We start from the raw sequence: 17,551 nt of genomic DNA on the forward strand, positions 1-17,551 counted from the left end.
AAGCCCCTGACAATGTTGATTGGAATACTCTCTTTCAAATTCTGAATGTGGCACGGGTAAAATACAGGGAGCGACAGGCTATTTACAACTTGTACAGAAACCAGATGGCAATTATGAGAGTCGAGGGGTATGAAAGGGAAGCAGTGGTTAGGAAGGGAGTGAGACAGGGTAGTAGCCTATCCCTTGTAGACTGGCAATGGGAAGGAAAGCTTTTCTGAAGAAGAAAAATGTGTTAACATTGGGTATAGATTTAAATGTCAGGAAGCCGTTTCTGTAAGTATTTGTATGGAGTGTAGCCATGTATGGAAGTGAAACGTGGACGATAAATAGTTTAGACAAGAAGAGAATAGAAGCTTTCGAAATGTGGTGCTACAGAGGAATACTGAAGATTAGATGGGTAGATCACATAACTAATGAGGAGGAATTGAGTAGAATTGTGGAGAAGTGGAGCTTGTGGCACAACTTGACTAGAAGAAGGGATCGGTTGGTAGGACATGTTCTGAGACATCGAGGGATCACCTATTTAGTATTGGAGGACAGCGTGGAGGGTAAAAATCGTAGAGGGAGACCAATAGATGAATATACTAAGCAGATTCAGAAGGATGTAGTCTGCAGTAGGTACTGGGATATGAAGATGCTTGCACAGGATAGAGTAGCATGGAGAGCTGCATCGGACCAGTCTCGGGACTGAGGACCACAACAACAAACAACAATTGATCCACAACACCAAGAAGCATAACATATTTCCCGTAAACAGTGTAAAGAATAAATATTGCTCTGCTGCTGGTCAGTCACTGGGAATAGTCTCTAGCGCGACATACGTGAGAATCTGAGAATCTGGAACGACCACATACAGGTGGTCGTAGGAAAGGCATATGTTAGACAGAGATTCATTGGATGAATCCTGTGGAAATATAGTCTTCAGTTAAGGAAACAGCTGTCAAAAACCTTGTTCGGCCAGCAGCTGTTTTTGCAGAACATGACTGGTGAGTGTAGCGGGAAAAAATTTGGAAATGTGTGGTAAGGTCTTATGGGACTAAACTGCTGAGGTCATCGGTCCCTAAGCCTGCACACTACTTAATCAAACTTAAACTAACTTATGCTAGAGACAACACATACACACATGCCCGAGGGAGGACTCGAACCTCCGGCGGGGTGAGTAGCGGGAGGGACGTTGGAGAGGGTGATCTTAGTACACAATAAAACCGCGGCCATGCGTTGGCATTTGACTTTCACACTATTATGTTAGGCGTCTTCAGTGATATTCGTAATACATCACAAGTAATTTTTCTGGACAGATTAAAATGTCGTTTTTAAACCTGTTTATAAGAAAACTGATGGAAAAGATTAAAGATTAAGATAATTTTAACCCAGTTTCTTTAGTGGCACTGAATATTAGCGTCACACATAAGTAGAAACACTTTATCTAATAAATCGCAGTTTGGGTTACCAAATTTTAGAAAACGTTGGTTCAATCCTCATACAATGGCGCTGAATAATTCTAACAATGCTGGAAGGAGAGAAAATTTTAGAGAGTGGTGAGAAATCACGAGAGGAATCCTACAGGATTCAACTTTGGATCCACTCCCATTCCTTATTCATATGAATGACTTTCAACTTAAAGTACATCACGCCAAGTTAGTAATTTCTACAAACAACGTGAATGTTATAATTATTTAATGTAAAGGGAAAGCAAAACAATGCTCACAATATTTTAAAAGAACTATTTATAAGTATGTCGGATGTGTAGATAAAAAACTTACGTGTGTCACCAATTACATGAGCAATATTATTGACTTCATTCTTATTAACGTTAAGCCAATGTGCTGTTTAATGACCTATAAATGGAAAGACTGTAACCAGACTTACAATCAGATCACGTAAATTGATTCGTTCTACATCATTTGGTTAGAAATCGAGCAAATGGTCTACTCAATTAACTAACTAACGAAGTAAGTAACTGACACACATTACAGTATGTTGGGTACTAGAAGAATTGGGAATTTATTCCAGCTATGAATTTCTCCAAGTGGAAAACCCAGTAAAAAACTAAGTATTAGTTTATAAACTAAAAACTCTTTTCTTTCAGCAGTATTTATATTTGCAGCTTAATAAGATCACACCTCAAACTCTTAAATTTAAGGTCTAAGCTAAGCTCACGATACCACTTAGGACAAGACAATACTCAGCAATAATTCTGAGATCAGTCTTATAATGAACAGACGTTAGCTTTGACTCAGGCTGCCCCACGTCGGAATTCATTGTTTCATTCACACTCGACAGTTTCCGATACCGCTGTATTGACCCTTTGACAGATGGAGCTGGTTTCACGAACTTACCCGATAAACATGAAAATTAGTACCAGCATTCATTCTGGACACCCTGGCTACAATAATTTTTCATCTTTAATGCAGCACTGCACCAAAACGTTTTTTAACAATCCCGATGAAAACCGAGAAAGAAACTCTTGGCAGAAATAATAGGCTTATTAAAATATTTCGACCGTAAGTTATCCTATAATAATAGCTTACGCGGACGAAGCTTTAAAATCTATTTTCCACGCAGGCGTTTAAGCGGACAAAAAGTAAAAGGAGAATTTATGGAGATCGGCGACAGTACGAGCTCATTGCAAATCGCAGCGGCGCGTGCTCTCGGGATCCACATCCGGCGTCACGACGGGCCTAATATATTCCAGCGTGGCGCTAATCAATGTGAAGACTGTCAATTTGTAGCGCCGCCCGCTCCGTCCCGTGACTAATGGAAATTGCTTGGGAAGAGCCATACGGCGCGCCATTCGGGCCTAAGTCTTCTATATATCCTCCACGGCTGCAAGTGTGCCACCAATAAATCACAGCAATTATTTATTCGCCGCATGAGCTGTATCTTACACTGATATTTAACTTAGGGCTGTTTTATAACTTATACAAAGTCAGATATGTAAAAACGCTTTTAATTTACGATCCATTTTCGCTCTCTTTATAACTGAATTTAATCGTTTTTTGTTTTGTTTTGTTTTTTGAGTAGCCGAGTGATTTACAGCATTCTAAGCGGCTGAATACACTGACTGCTTATCACTGCGTATCATTAGAGTGGTCTGTGAACAAAAACGAACCTCAAGTATTTCCGGCAAGATGATGATCACGGTATACAGTCTGCGGTACACTGCACTGAGTTTCACCTAGCTGTCGGGAAAGTAAACGAGTTGAAACAACTTTTTTTCTTATTTATTGATATTTCATCCTCTCGTCCCAGAAGCGTGAAGATTGACTGTCATTAGAACAGTACTCCACTCTTATGCCAAAACAGTTTAAATGATACAAAGGGGAATATATATTTTGAAAGGATTGTACACACAAACGTTTTTTTAAAAATATATTAAAAGACAATCTTCATTCATGTTATTTAAAAGAACTTGAAAAAACGTCTTACAGCAGTCAAGACAGTGATAATGAGTTGCGAGAAAGATAAAACAAACGCTAAACTGAATCACACTACACTACTACTTGATGGAAGGGATTTCATTGATTATATTTACAACACTACTAATACCACGTTTTAAGACATTCAAGAAGTGATACTGAGTTGAAAGAAAGATAAACCAAACACTCAATTGAATTACACTACACTACCATTTAACAGGAGGGATCTTCATGTAGTAGGAGTAATGGGAAGAGGGAAGATGAACTGACTGCAGTAGTTATTTTTTTTAATTTCTTTATTATTTTTTTTTTTGCGATACGTAGTTCAGGTGAGTTGGGTTTTGAGATAGATATAAGGTTGGAGGATGGGGTGGGAGGAAACCACGAGCTTCAGGGTACAGGCAGCTAGGATAGGGTTCAGACCAAGCAATAGAGGTGGAGGAAAAGGAAGGGAAGGGGAGAGAGGGGAGGATTAAAATCGGAAACAAATGAAGAGGAGCGGGTTAAATCTCATGGATGGGATAGACGCCAGGGGGGGATTTCGATGTCAAGGGGTGGGAGTCTGTTAACCTTCCTACAACCAGGATATTTTTTTTTTCTCGCTAAGTACCTCTGTTGTCATATAGACTCCAGGTAATTTACACTTGAATTATGTGCAGTATTTTAATGAACTCTCATAAAAACACACGTTACAGCTGTTCATTGTAACAGTAAGAACTTATGAATATATTTAATTTCATGAAGAAACAAAAAGAAATTTTGACGCGTTCATATTAACTCCAGTGCTACTCGGTGCAACAAGCCACGAATAAATTTGATGTGTTGTAAATACAAAAATGTCATTAGATACAACTGACTGAGGCAGAGAAAACTATATCTTTGGAAAAAAAATAGCTTCGGGAATAAGGGAAACATGATTTTCCTGTGTTCTTATGGGGTCCTAGGGACCCCAGTGGTAATAGAAAGGGTACAACAACTGCTGATGAAAGAAATGCTAATAACTGATACAAAAAATGAGCAGAAAATAATATTTTCGTTGTAGAAGGTGTTTCGTATAACAGTTGTTCAACATAACGTTCAACGTTCAATTTTCATGAATGTTGCATTCAAGTCACAAACAAACAATTTAATTTGAGTGGTTCATGCTGATCCCAGTGGTGCACAGAGCAAAATCGGTGGATAAATTTTAATGTGTTGTAAATATAAAAGTGGACGAAACAGCACTGGATACAGTTGGCTCAAACGTTTTTTGAAAGTAATGGTTTTGTAAACAAGGGAGACATATATATCCAATGGGCGTACGGGGGTCATATTGAGCCCAAAGGTACTAGGAGGGTTAAAATTGCTCTGGAAGAGGATATGGGGTGTATTGAAGTGTGGAGTAATTAACACGTGAACATACAGGCGCGGCAGGACACCGGAATTTGTGGCTAAGGGGGAAACATGCGGTTTGTTTTAGTCGGGGTATATCATATACGGAAGTGCTGTATGTGGTGAAAGAGGTGGTAAGAAATGATGAGCCGATAAAGCATTCTCGTAGGGGTGGGGTGTTAGGTGTTCGAGGATTTCTGGGTACTGATATAAAGGGGCAGTCAAATGAAAAGGAGACATATATAGAAAAGTGTGTAGTCTGTTCATTGTTTCAAAAAGTTGTCACCATAAGTGTTAATAAATTCATCCCATTGTGTGACAAGACGGTCAATGACTTCATGGAAAGACGTTTTCGGTGGCCTTACGAAACACGATTGTGCCCAGGCGTGCACTTCTTCGTCCGAAACATATCAGCGCTCACGAATGTCTTCCATCAGGGCTCCAAAACTACGGAAATCGAGTGGGAAAAGATCAGGACTGTGTGGAGCATATGTAAGGGATTCCTAGCGAAACGTCTGCAGTATAGTTAATACAGATTTGGCAACACGTGGACCCGCTCTGAAGAAAGACATTCATGGCGCCGATTTGCTTCCGAGGAGGAGGTGCACGCTTGCTACCAACAATGGTTTCACAGGCAACCAAAAACTTTTTCCCATGAAGGCACTGGCCGTCTTGTCTCACAGTGGGATGATTTTCATAAGTGGGATGAATATTTTAACCGTTATGGTGACAACTTTTGAGATAATAAACAGTTTCCCATCTTTATTGTTTTCATTTGACTGGCCCTTATGTAATACTGATTGGAGAGGAATCCCGGCCACATTTGCATAGATGAGGACAGGTCGGATCAAGGCTTCTGAAGTGTTAAGCATAGTGGGGGGATTTAAACTACTCTCTAAGAACGACAAATATATGCCCAGTAACCGACACGAAATAGTTCTCTTTCATCTCTCATCAAATTTCTGTCATAACAATAATGCTGAGAGTATGTGCTGTACCATGTGTAGTTGTGTGCCGGAAGAAGATGTGATTTTTTTCCTCAAATAATAGTTTGTTCTGGGAGCCAATACAACCAATGCTACCGCATTGACGTTGGTGGCGCTAGCTTGTAAAATAACACGCAGATGTCTGTGATGACTCTACAGTGGTGTCTGTTGCAGGAACTGTGCATCCTTCTGCTTTATTTGAACAAAAATACTAGTTAGAAGTATCGTACTAGTGTGCAACACAAACATCTGGGTGGCTGTGGGTGCACGAAGAATGAACACCGGGAAATACTGAAAGTCCGTATTTAAACCCAGGTCCGTCATATTGTTATGTGAGGTCCAGCCATTGTCAAACATTATCTGTAGTCCAAACTCTCAGCATAGTTCTTCAAGAAGACGGTAGTCGGCGTTTATGTTTTAAGCGTGTAGACTATAAACGACAATGACTTGTTTTCTCCGTGCGCGCAGATTTATCCCACCACAGAGACCAAAGGATCATGCCACGTGACGTGACGTAACGGAGGAAGGCTGCCGGTAGCCCGCTGAGCTCGCTGCCTGCTGCGCGTCTGCTGCAATGCCGATTGTGGGAGCAAGTAATGTCGACGTGGCGTTAAACCCAATTTTTCTTCCTCCTTCCGCCTCAATAGCTGCGGGATTATCGCGGTAGATCGACAGCCGAAGGGGCCCCTGTTCCATTTCCAGTCGGATGGGACTCGAGGACTGCGTGTTCTGTTGTCCTTGTTGTCCCTACACACGTATCGCCGTAACTGACAAAGAAAATCGTTTGCAATACATTTTCGCAAAGTCTTCCTATTTTGGACATGGTTCAAAGAGTGCGAACCGAAAGCATAGTCAAAACAATAAAATAAAATGTACCCGACAATAGAGGTTTCACGTGTCGTCCCATTTGGATGCAATACTGAACTCGTCTCAACATCGCCTAAAACATCCCAGAACCATCCCGCGAAATTTTCCTAAAACGTAAACTAAACTCCGCGATCAGTCCCTGGAGACCAAGCGATGTCGCCCGGCCGCCGTGTTGTCCTCTGCCATGGGCACGGCCGACTTCCATCCCCGTCCTTCCCTAATCCAATGAGACCGATGACCTCGCTGTCTGGTCTCCTTCCGCAAACAAACCAAACCTAACCTCTGCCATGCGGCGTCATGCAGTGCTGATGTGGTGTGGAAGGGCACGGGGTTATCACACCGCTCTGCCAGCAGTTGTCATTTTTCCAAACCTTGGAGCACCTACTTCTCATTTAAGTAGCTCCTCAGTTGCCATCGGCCATCGCGAGGCTGATTGCAACACAATCTAACCAACCCACCACGAAATAAAACTCCTTGGCAGTACGCAGAATTCAACCCCGGTCCTCCACATGAGAGTGACATGCACTGTGGATTACCTCTTTCTTTTCTTATTATTTTTGATTTTATATCGGGGCTCTACCAATTATCATGAGAGGTTGCCCTAACCTTTTTTTTTTAATTTTAATTTTTTACAACGAAGAAGTTCAGTACATTACCAGGGAATAGGTTAGAAAAAGGGTATAATGGATACTTCTTAATACTTGTTTTAACAAGGAAAAGGAAAGAAAGTGACACTTCTCGATAGTTCTGTACTTCTGTGGTATCCGTTAGTCCGCCTCGGTAGATCGAGGGAGGTGGCGTAGTGGTTAGCACACTGGACTTGCATTCTGGAGAACGACGGTTCAGACTCGAGTCCGGCCATCCAGATTTAGGTTTTCCGTAATTCCCCTAAGTCGCTCCAGGCAAATGCCGGTATAGTTCCTTTGAAAGGGCACGGCTGATTTTCTTCCCCATACTTGACACAATCAGGGCTTCTGACAAAGACGGAACAATCACCACCATATGAACGTGCATACCAAAGTTGGCGTAAAGTGGTCATTATAACGAATACAACACAACAGAATACCTTTAATATCATGAATTAATTAAATCAGAATTTTCAGAAAAGGATCGCATGTCGGGGTTTTGTTTATAAAAGGATTCAGAAGTCGATTTGGAGTATCATGCGTTATGTATGGAACTAATATTATGGTAAATACATTAAAAATTAACTGTTGAGAAAAGTGACCATCTTGGCAAATTTTCCTGACGAGTAGTGTGGTCACCTTTCCCGATCAGACGTCTTGTCGGCACTGGTGTTTCACAGATGAAAATATCAAACCGTAAGAAACAAGAAGGAACTACAATTGTAAATCAAAAGATTTGTTTAAACATTGATATCGTAAAAAAGTATTACTCTGAACGTAAGTGAGCTAGGAAGACTAATATATATGAGTTACCTCAAATCAGACGACTGAAAAATCAGAGAAGTTCCTACAAAAAAGCGTCCTCTGTCAAACTCACTGGCAACAACGATGGTGTATATTAGGACTAATTTGACCCCTTCTGCGTAGGCATCAGCACTGTTAAGGGCAAAAAATATGTAATGGCCATATTTACCACCCTGGTCACCTCACCCTACCTTCTCTTACATGTATCTAGGATCACTTACTTGCGAATCAGCTTTAAAATACCGATGTTTTTCACCTCGAATTAGCGTTTAGAGTTTTGAACAATGTGGTATTAAAAAGTGATCTGGACATCGGGAAGTAGTTTAATAACAAAGGTGAAACTCTCCTGGTGTGCAGCAACGATCATGTGTCGGAAACTTTCACACGTCAAATGTTGTCATTAGACTTCCGTTCGAGAAAGATACACAGTACAGCTGTTTTTCTAACTGACAGTCTCTTCAGGAGATACGATTTGTGATGCTCTTACGTTTTCTCTTGTAGACATTTTGTTTACAAGCATTATTTTACTTATAAACTTTTCTGTAGTTTGAGATGTTGCTATTTTGTCATTCTCAAATGTTATTATACATCTAAAAAAGTTGTTGGGTACTGGAAAACGCAAATTTTATGGCAATCGGTTTATTTCAGCAGGAATTAGATACTGTGTAAGTAAAACTGGAAATCGACTGGATGTTAGGTCGACGCCGTCAAGCGCCTCAATACAACAGACCAAATTTTTGACGATACAGAATGACACTTCTAAGAGAACTGAGCAATGAGATATAACTGAATACGTTTCCATAATTGCTGAACTTAGTGTTTTACGTAGCCTCATAAGCGATGTGCTTTGCACGTTCTCTGTGCAAAAGGTCTTATTAAAACTGTAGAAGATCTTAAAGTCAGGAAATGTGTGGACAGTACTGTAAATTTTTCATTTACAGTTTTAGATACAATTCCTTTATTTTACGAGAAGAAGTGTGACTGTGAAGAATTTACCCACCATGAGCGTTTCTGATAAAACACTATTACTCTGCCGTCGCACTAAAACCGAGCAGCAATTTTTCAAATAAACTAATAAGTCCCTTTGCGATGATATGTCAGTAAGCTTCAATTCTTTTGTGGACAAACTAAAACTGGGTATTTTTCTGGTTTGTGCGGAAGAAGAGTTAATATTTCAAATATTAGACCATTGTATAAAATGAGATGTACTGGGAAGAGTTTAAGAGCAACTGAAAGATTTTATGCTATCATGGATTTGCCACCACCTCCTAGATTTGAGAAGTACGCACAGTTACTTCTCGACAGCGTTATTGAAGTGAGTGGATGAGAGTGCACTGTGCAACTCAGGTGACACTGACATAGCTGCGACCTTTGATCGGACATGGCTGAAGCGTCGTCACTTATCACTGAAAGGCGTTGTCACATCAATACCCTAATAATGGAAAGGTGATGAACATAGAGTGTTTTATAAAACATTGCCGTGGCTGCAAAGGGAGCAAGCAGGATTCTGTTTGTATTCCGAATTCTTCTTGCAACAGTTGTGGATTGGAATCAGAGGGAGTTCTCAGAATCTTCCGATGGTCAAAAGAGAATTATGGTTTAAGTTATGTGGGGTACTTGGGCACTTGTTTACATACATTAGTAAATAATATGAAAAGGAAAAGGATCAGTGATGACAAACCTGTCGACGGACGTGGCCGTCTCACTAAGGATGAAGTGGAACAGCTGCCGCTCTATTATGGTTTAGTAATAAAGAATCAAGGTGATATAGAGGTCACGAAGAACCAATTTGAGCTACCATCGTCCATAAAACATGTAAATACGACAGTCCACAGCACAGGCTTCGTGACAGTGCTGTAGGCTCTTGAATACAGCAAAGCATTTGTAAATGGTAGAGTTCATGTTCACCATCACTGACTGCCATTAGCAGTGTCAGAAGTAATTAAGTCCATGCACAGGGTCTTAAGTGAGAGTAAACGCTTGTCACGACGTTTACATGGAAGACACAAAAAGTGAATGGATGTTTCAGCCACCTGATATGGGAACGCCTGCAAGACAACTGTGTGTGTTCGATTCAGAACTATGTGATTAAGTTTGTTGGATGCTGTAATTTGTTTTAATGATGGGACTGTTAGCAGGTTTGAATTTCCAGAGTTTCTGGGGATATGTTTTGTATTTAGTGTCAGACAACCACAGGTGGCAGTTCATTCCATCAGAATCTAAGATGAAAAGATGAAAGCTGGAGATGAACTGTGACTAGGCCAAAATAACAACAAAGAACAAGAAAAGTATGAGAGAAGATGAAGATGTAAACCAAGAGGGTTATGCAGCTGGAATGTAATGAGAACAAAAGAGGTGAGTCCTGGATTAAATATAATTTTATATAAAGACACTTACGTACTAGCAACAGGAAGAAAATAATTGTAAATAATAATCATATTTTGAGTAACAGACGCAACTGTTGGTAGTTATGCAGAACCATTATGAGCCTCAGACAAGTTATAACCGTTTACATACAGTTATATCTGGTGTCATGTTACACCTGAGGCAATTGGGCGAGTTATATTCAAGATCACAAGCGGAAACCCTGAGACAATTGTATGTGCTACATTCAAGGTTATGAATAACGTAATAGTGGTCACATGGTCGGCGGGCACGTGTGTGTGTTACACAGAAGGTCACTGTGTCACATGGTATTCTGCCCATGCATCTTGGACAACCGAGTGACAAAAAATTTTCCCCCTCCCACTGTTATTACTAGAGCAAATACAAGGATATCTTCAATTGAGATGTGTACATTATTTTTTTCTTTCTCTCCCTCTGTCTGTCTGTCTCTCTCTCTCTCCCTCTCTCTCTCTCTCTCTCTCTCTCTCTCTCTCTCTCTTTCTAGTCCAAATGAAGTGATAGGGTCAGGGTTTTATGTAAATGATAATAGTTTCCTAAGAAATTAACTTATTGTTTATTATTAACATTTTTGCAATACAGTTCGAAGAGTCCATGGGAAAAGCCTGATAAGTCGGAATTCTGTTTTTTAGTTGGTTTTTTTTTCAGGTGACAAAATTATAAGTTTCAAGGTTCATAATATTTCAATTTCTCATGTTAATTTCACTATTTTTGTTTAAGGTGGTAAAGTATGTCACAGAGAAACATTACCCGTGAAATTCTATACACATGGTTAAGGTGTACCATAATATCATGTACTTCCATCAGGAGTCCAACTTGTACGGAGGGAAAATATGACAATTGTATAAGAAATTGCAAATAACTACGAGATTTCTAACTCTTATTTAAATTCTCTCTACAAAAAATTATCTACTGTACTCTTGTACCATTACATTATGAAATATTATTCTGTCCTTTTTTCAGTGGGTGGGACTAATGGGGATGAAGATCGAAATACACTTGCAGTTCACTATGGCAAAATCTTTTCAAATCTTGAAAATTTCTGTATTTCTCAGCAGCTATTGTAAAACAATCAGAATTACTTAATTCATGTGGTTATAATACTTAAGAAATAGAAGCTCACTTTGTGAAATGGAAAAAAAAATGTGAATACGTATTGTAAAGAAACTACTGTACCGTCATTTCTGAACACAGTGGCTTTCTTGTGTTGGCCTCCGCAGGAGTTACAAAAATCTCAAAATATCTGACTTTTGGATTTAGAACACCGTGTACAAAATGATGAAGGAAAAATGAAACTTCGGACTGTGCTCTCTGGAAACATATAAAGATAACTTTGCCCTCTTGCCGCCAAAACATGAATAATGAAAACAAATACCGACAACTGTCGTTTAAAATGAACTCCATTTGTTTTTACATTTGAACAGGAGAAATTTTTGTGTAATCCATGATTATTTCAATCTTAGACGGACTATTGTGATTTTGTTCCTTGGATTTCTTATTACGGTCATAGAATATTTTTTTGCTTTCTAAGATGCAATTCGTCGACTGTTTCATTGATTTGGAATTCAGAATGAAGCCCTAATTTCTTTTCAGCAAATGATGTTGAAGTCAGTTCCTTCTCCAAATTTTTCTTCTTGGCTACATACTCATCACAGGAACCTCAAGATCCAGCCCGTGGATATCTAAAACTTACATTGATATATGCATTGAATTTCGTGCGGTATGATTCAGAAGATCCATTTTCATCTTTAAACTTCTCCCTGAACAAAGAGAACTTTTTTATATTCAAGGACTTGGGTAGTAGATTTTCTTAGACTTCGTCAAACTGTGGTAACTGTTGCGATCCTGAAGTGGTCTAATGTCATATCATTATAACATGCGTTCCACCTGTTAAAGCCTGTGGGTAGGTTCTCTGTTTACCTCGGTCATCTCGCAGAAATTGGTGTCCAGATCTAAGTTTTATTGGGTACATGATCTATCTTACCCTTCTTTATTCCATGTAATAACATAAATGCGTGCTGGCGCACAAGTAATTCATGGGAAATTCCATTAAGCGTAATATAATTTATAAGATGCATCTCGAAAGTGTGCCTCCCGCTTTTCTGTTCTGGGACAACTGCACTGTACAGGGACCACTGTAAATAAAATTTTGAAACATAGGTTTATTTCATCAAGATTTTCAAATTTGTTCATCTTCATAATAAGATTCCTTTTATTTTCGTCACCGACAGTGTGAAAACAGTAATTTTTACACTTACATGATTCTCCTCTTTTACGTGACTGCAGTATTGAACATTTTGAGGCACCTCTAACGTGACGAAACTTCTTTTACTTAGTGAGCTTCTTCGAAGATGTCCTGTATACATATTCGTGAATAGCTGAGTCCCTGTTTTCTTTATTCGTACAATTTTGGTGCACCACAGTGCTACATCAAATTTCCTTCATAAACTGCACAAAGCAAACTAAAATAATCAGATTAAACACAACAATGACTGTGGCAACAATGGTAATACTAGTTGCAGCAGATCTAAACAGGTTGGAGAATACATCATTAAATTTTCCCTTTACGCTCCCTGGACTTGTCGGAATATTCTGTTCATTGGCATATAGTTGTAAGATGTTTCCCCTGCAGGCGTTTTCAAGATAGTGAAATATTTCGCGACGTGTCTGTTTGTTGCCCAGTTCTGTGAAGTTATCCAACATTACACTGGCTGAATTATTAAATTATGAAAAAAATCAGTAAACTGGTAATTTAGTAAATACCAGATCTCTCTCCTAGACTTTTAATTCGTTAACAACGACAGTTGTCGTTTATTTGTAACTTTTTCGGTCTTTTGCTATGGTTTTACTTATAATTATTTGCAAGCTGTATTAATGTACATATTTTGTTCACTTACGACTTATACACGTCTATGCCTTTTTGAAACTAATGCTGTCAGTTTCTTACTAAATTTCCAGTATCTCATCTTACAGGCATGCCTGTCGGAAGGCATTTTCTCTCACTCATTCTGCTAAACTGTTAGCCCTACAGAAAAAATGAACACGACCATTTTGTGGGAAATATATTTCAGTTAAATTTTTTACTGGTATACGTTCTCCCTAAAGGCTATAGGTTTCGAATTATTCAAGAAAAACGTATAAAAGTGATCTCAAAATGCGTGTTTCTTGAGTAACTCGGAAACAGAGTGCTCAAGCGAAAATGTATCCCAGTACAAAATTTAACTAAATAAAATTTGCCTCAAAAAGTCTTCTCCATTTCCTATGTTGGACTAATGGTTTGGTCATATGGACATAGCGAGCAAATCTCGCTAAAGAAGATATTTGAAGGCGTTGTGGACTGCATAAAACACAGCGGTAGGGTAAGCTGAATTATATATATATATATATATATATATATATAGAGAGAGAGAGAGAGAGAGAGAGAGAGAGAGAGAGAGAGAGAGAGAGAGAGGAGAGGGTGAGTCACTAACTATTGTTACCTAGGATAACTCCGAAAGTATGATAGGAACTGAAATGTTTGTGGGACAAATGTTTCATGAGACAATGGGGGCCATAATATGACGTTGGTTTTTTGTTGCTAGGTGGGGTCACTTCAGAGATATGAAGGTCAACTTTGTTGTTTTAAATGGGAAGCTATAGTTCGGTACTTATTTTCTGATAGCGGCTATCGAGTCGAATCCAAGTAAGTGTAACAGTAAGATCTTTGAAGGTCAACGAAGGTCACAAAGGTGACATAAACGTCCATTTATAGAAGTTGTTCGAAATGATGACCATTGGTATCAATGCAGTACTGCAATCTTTGTATCATGGATCGAGTGGTATTCCTTATCATATCGGCTCTTCTCGAAGCACATGCTCTGACAATTTTCTCACCCATACGTACAAATGTAGATGGAACGTCTTTATAAACAATGTCTTTTACGAATCTCCACAAAAAAAAACTAGAGGCGTCAAGTCTGGGAAACGAACCGGCCACGATACATCTCCTCCGCGTCCAGTCCAACGATTTGGGAATTGTCTCTGCAACTCATTTCTAGACATCAGCAAAAAATGGGCCGGACACTCATCGTGTTGATACTACAATCTGCTCCTTGTACCTAAAGGCATTTCTTCCAATAACAGACCTAATGTTTCTTGCAGGAATGTGGTATCCTTCCTACCATTAAGATTTCCTTCGAGGAAACAGGGGCCTATAATTCTGTCCTCCAGAATCCCACACCATACATTCACCGACATTGGTTTTTGGTGTGCTAGTAGCCGCAGCCAGCATGGATTTTCGGTTGCCCAGTAATACATGTTATACAAATAAACATTTCCATGGTTCGTGACTGAAGCCTCGTCAGTAAATAAAATCAAATTAATAAATGTGGCATTCCTGTGAATCTGAAGTAGAGTCCATCGTCAGAATTCAATGCGATGCTTACAATCCGTACCAGTTAATTCTTGGTGAAGACTGATATGGTAGGGATGGTATTTATGACGGTGCAGAACACGAACAACACTATCTGGCTCATGGCAGATTCCCTTCCTATTTGACGCGAACTGACACAATGACGTCGAACCGCTGTGGTAAGAGTACCAGTTTCCGTTTCCTCGTTAGTAACTTTCCTTTGCCGGATATGTTTTCGATGCATTAAATATCCAGTTGTTCTCAGTATATCATACACATATTTAAATGTACGACGTGCAGGGTGAGTACGTTGAGGGTATCTTTCAGCATATAAGTCTCTAGCTCTCACTGAATTTCGTTGGCATTCTCTGCATATGAGAAGTATATCGACATGTTCCACGAAGGAATACATTATTTACATTCGCTTGGTTCGACGATACTAGTCTTACCGTTCCTATTTGTGTTTCACTGCGAAACCGTCGAATGGTATTTACATGTCAATGGCACGTTAGATGGATACGCCGTATCCGGCGAATATTTACTATTTGCACGATATACGAGACAGAATTGTCAGAGAATGTGCTTCGAGAAGTGCCGATGTGATAAAGATACCACTCAATCCATGATAAGAAGATTGCAGCACTCTATTGTACCAATGGTCATCACTTCCAACATCTTCTGTATATGGACGTTCGTGCCAATTCTTTGACCTTCGTTGGCCTTCAGAGACCTTACTGTTACACATCATTGAATTTGTCTCGATAACCGCTATCAGAAAATAAGTACCAAACTATAGCATCCAATTTAAAACAACAAAGTTGACCTTCATATCTCTGACGTGATCCCACCTAGCAACAAAAAACCAAAGTCATATTATGGCCCCCGTTGTCCCATGCAACATTTGTCCCACGAACTTTTCAGCTACTATCATACTTTCGGAGTTATTCTAGGTGGAAATTGTTAGTGACTCACCCTATATGTATATACACGTGATGATTCAGTTGCTCGTCTTCACAACCACATAATGTGTAATCATTCATGCATACTCCCGAACACACACCTATGACAAACAGTTCTTCCAACTATTCCACATACACTTGCATATACGTCCACTATGTACAACTAATTACACATCCGCACACTCAAGCACTCTCAAGTAAATAGTGTGAGCATGGGAAGGTCCCATCTCACCCCACAGAGGAACCATTTGTTGTCATGATGTAGCAGCTCAACTTTCAGCTGTAGTGAAGAATGTACCTCTTGATCTCGTGATCGAAATATTACTTGAGTCATCATATGCGAAGCGGCGTGAACGCCCTCGAGCATGCACCTTTTGTAATGTTCGGCTGAAAGAGCCTTTAAGGACACACGATGCATACCCTTAGTCGCCTTTGGGTGGCAGCTCCATCTAAGTAGTAGCAATCATTTCCGATGTGAGCCCCACAAACTACACAGTCTGCCAAACATTCAGCTCCTCTTTTATCAAACCGATAAACTTCTCGTTTTGAGATGTTATTCCATAAGGATTATCGGCAGCATATCCACACATGTCAAACGCATCGGGACTGTAGCTAATTAAATCAAATGTATCGCAGCCTTTTAGTCAGGAGATGAAGCTGTCTGTACTCATATAAAATAATTTGTGACGAACAAAGTTTGGCTTCTCAAAGTCGTAGTGGAAACGGCACACGCGGAAATAGAAGACGTTCAGGACATATATATCAATGGAGGCAGGATTCCTCAACTCCGCTGAAACCTTAGCCGTCTCACACAGCGAGTAGTCACTCATGGGAAACAGTGAGTCATGTAACCTCTGCGCTATAATCCCTCCCCCTTCCGCCAACAGTGACCTAAATGAAATTCGCGGTATTCTCTAATCTTTTCCATGCTTTTCTTGAAAACTGAATTGTTTCCCTCTGTTCCGTGTTTATATCAGTATACTCCTTCACCATCAATGCTGCTTGAAATAGAAACCACAGGTGATTCTAATAAATTTCATTTCGAAGGTGAGACACTGCTGGAGGTTTCTGTACTACTGAATATAATTCTGCTTATTAGTTGTCATCCGCTTGGGGACGGAACGCTTTTGCAGGACCGTGCGCTCCTGACAAATGGTAAGTCGTTGTGCACATCAAGTCGGTAAGATATGTCAGTTCTGCCTCCAAGAGATATCCATTCATTCTTTCTCAGAATCAGCAGCTGTATCATGGATCTTTTCCTTCAGTCTGGCAATTTCCTCTTCGGTAGTTCATTAGGACACTTCAATCGTCAGACACTGTTTCATGACGACCCAAGTAGGGTTGTTTACATCGAAAGTAAAGAATATAGCTTAAATCCTCACATGGTCTGTACTCCTGTTCCCACATTCATGTGCTATTTATTCGCCTACACCTACCTGTGCACACATTGGCCAAATATCCATCGAATCTCGCGTTCTGAGCTGAGCAACAAGTCAACACCAGTCAACAGTTCGAAAGTTCAAAAATTTTTCAAATGGCTCTGAGCTCTATGAGACTTAACACCAGAGGTCATCAGTCCCCTAGAACTTAGAACTACTTAAACCTAACTAACCTAAGGACATCACACACATCCATGCCCCAGGCAGGATTCGAACTTGCGACCGTAGCGGTCGCGCGGTTCCAGACTGAAGCGCCTAGAACCACTCGGCCACTCTGGCCGGCTGTT

This window comes from Schistocerca piceifrons, chromosome X (genome assembly GCF_021461385.2).
Source record: "Schistocerca piceifrons isolate TAMUIC-IGC-003096 chromosome X, iqSchPice1.1, whole genome shotgun sequence".
In the NCBI taxonomy this organism is placed as follows: Eukaryota; Metazoa; Arthropoda; class Insecta; order Orthoptera; family Acrididae; genus Schistocerca; species Schistocerca piceifrons.